Source organism: Aplysia californica, unplaced genomic scaffold, assembly GCF_000002075.1.
Source record: "Aplysia californica isolate F4 #8 unplaced genomic scaffold, AplCal3.0 scaffold00487, whole genome shotgun sequence".
In the NCBI taxonomy this organism is placed as follows: Eukaryota; Metazoa; Mollusca; class Gastropoda; order Aplysiida; family Aplysiidae; genus Aplysia; species Aplysia californica.
In genome coordinates this window covers 430,621-433,194 of record NW_004797757.1, presented here as the reverse complement: position 1 = coordinate 433,194, position 2,574 = coordinate 430,621, and the positions used below count along the sequence as shown (strand labels likewise).

Here is a 2,574-nt window from a genome sequence, read left to right as displayed (position 1 = left end):
CCCCCCCAAATGTTTTATTATTTTAAATCTGACATATAAAGATCCTTGTGTGATTCTACAGTATTTCTATTCAATGCCATTACAACCTCTGTTAATGCGCATTGGGTTTGCTTCTTTTGCCTAATCTACTTAACCCTCTCCCCAAAAATACTATACTGTATTACATGTATATGAATACACTGATGAATTAATAATTGAGCGACCACTTTTGATAAATACGGCTGCAAGCTTTCAAGGAAAGCTGAGTTCGCAGTCTACAGTCGTTGCATGAAAGCTACATAAATATTGAACGCACGCAGAGCAATGTTATGCGGTATCTTTGTCACTTGATCAGGACACACCCACCTCCCCCTCCTCTCCTCAGCCACCTCTGTGGAAAAAACCAATTCCTCAACATATACAGATTAACATAGCACCACAGAGAGCTGGCCCCTCCAACATAACCCTACTCCTAGAAACTTTTCGAGGGCCTATATATTTCCCCTTTTTCTTTGTGGCCTATTCTCATGTCTTCCCAGGATCACGCAACAGAACAACTGGCGGGTTAGCGGTACAACTATCTTTACTCGGGTTTTTCAAATTCTACAGGAGGAGTAAAAAAAAAAAACCCAACTTATTTTTCACCACTTTATCTATCAACAGTACCTGGATTTTCAATTTACAGTGTATTTTCAAAAAAAAATAATCGCACGGCAAGGCATGCACCACTTCCAAGTGCCTTGGAATATGTAAAGAATACAAACGTGATGTTCGCCGAAACCCTCAGTTACGGCACTACCCGTGAAATGTCTTCATTACATTTACACATACTGAATTTACACAGTTTGAAAATTTTATTGCGATCTAAATAACTGATAAAATAGCTAACATTTTGAACAGTTTTCCATAGTGTTGGAATCGGGCATTCGGTGCCTTTCTTTTTCATGACGTAAACGGTGCACAGACGCAAAAATTGCTCGAGTTGGTGATTTCCCCTGACTTGACAGCTTATAGCTTGATTTATTCAAATTGTTTTACGTACCACCAACACAATAATATTGATCATTTTGGAGGCAGGCTCCTTGGACCCTGTCAGCCAGGGACAACCCAAGCAACATTCATGCAGAGAAAAAGCGGAGATACTCGATAGAATGGACTTCCTCTAACGAGAATCGAACTCAAGTCTTCCGTGTGATAGGGCAAGAGTGAAACCACTACACCTCAAGAGCGGGTGCAAGCTTTAAGCATTGGTGAATCTAAACACTTGGCGATAATGTATTCCCTTCCCCCATTTAAGGCACCAGCGCCCTCAATTCCAGAAATCAAGCCCAAAAAATAACGCCTACTGTGAGAACCCCAAGCCATACTTTCAGCACACTACAGGGTTCCACTAAGGTCAAGGAAACGTTGTGAAGTGCGCTTCGGGGCTCATGTGTTAAAAAGAAACATTATTATTAGTCGACATAACTAGTTTCATGTAACCCACAAGTGCGCTGGAACCTCGACTACTTATTATGAGACCCCTAGATGCGATTATCGAATTCCTGGGCTTTCCCGCCCGTGATTCACAAACGAGTAAGGCTTCTCGACCCTCACAGCCAATTGGCCCTGATTTCTTCCCTTTTCTTGTTTCTTTTCTTACAATGCTATCTTTCTCCTCGACACACGCGCGAGCGTATACATAGACAAACTCAAACACAGACACGCAAAGCAAACACTGCGGCCAATTCACGCGCACGCGAACGATGGGAGGGACTTCTAATCTTTCCGTCACTCCCCCTATGAGCAAGTAGTTTAGTCTATCTCCCAGCAATTTCCAACCGCACAACACTTTAGGGTCTTATTGGATTATAAAAACAGCCCCTAGAGTTCGAGACATAGCGAAAGTTTAAACAAAATCAGAGGCAAGTCATTTGTAGTAAGTTACAACTATAATAACCTTCATCAGCTGGCTGGCTGCCCATTTCAAATGTCTTTCTGTCCCAGGATTGGGACAAAATAAATGACATTTGGTGAGGGGAAAAGGAAGAAAGAAACAACAGAGGGACAGAAGAGAAGTTTTTAAAAAAGGAATCTGAATGGGACTGATGAGAAAATTACTGATCGATACCCTAAATTCAACACTGGATTTCGAGTCTCTACCACTGCTGCCCATTTTTCAGCGAGGGTGAGCTTTCAGTCAGACGTACATCAAGTTGACAAAAGAAATACTGCTTGAACATAGTAATACTTTTAAACATAATAGTTTGCAAGTTTTATGTTACAATTGGTGATATTTAAATTTAAAACTGTTGTTTTGTTTTGTTTTGTTTAGTTGTTGTTGTTTTTTTTCGGTCCTTTTAATCCAAGTTTCTCTCTATCGAGGCAAGGCGTGGGGAAAGGTAGTATTGTGGCGCTGAAAGGAAGAACGAAAGAGAGAGACAAAGGGGTGAGAGACAGACAGAAAGAGAGAGAGAGAGAGAGAGAGAGAGAGAGAGAGAGAGAGAGAGAGAGACAGAGCCAGAGGCAGACAGACAGACAGACAGACAGACACACAGACAGACACACAGACAGACACACAGACACACAGACAGACAGACACACAGACAGACAGAA

The 2,574-nt window shown here is 41.7% G+C and overlaps 1 protein-coding gene across 1 annotated transcript in view; it reads right to left on the bottom strand.

Annotated features, from left to right (window-relative positions):
* The window catches only part of LOC101858660, a gene marked incomplete in the record, with an annotated part of 99,093 nt that overhangs the window by 43,847 nt on the left and 52,672 nt on the right, over positions 1–2,574 (bottom strand).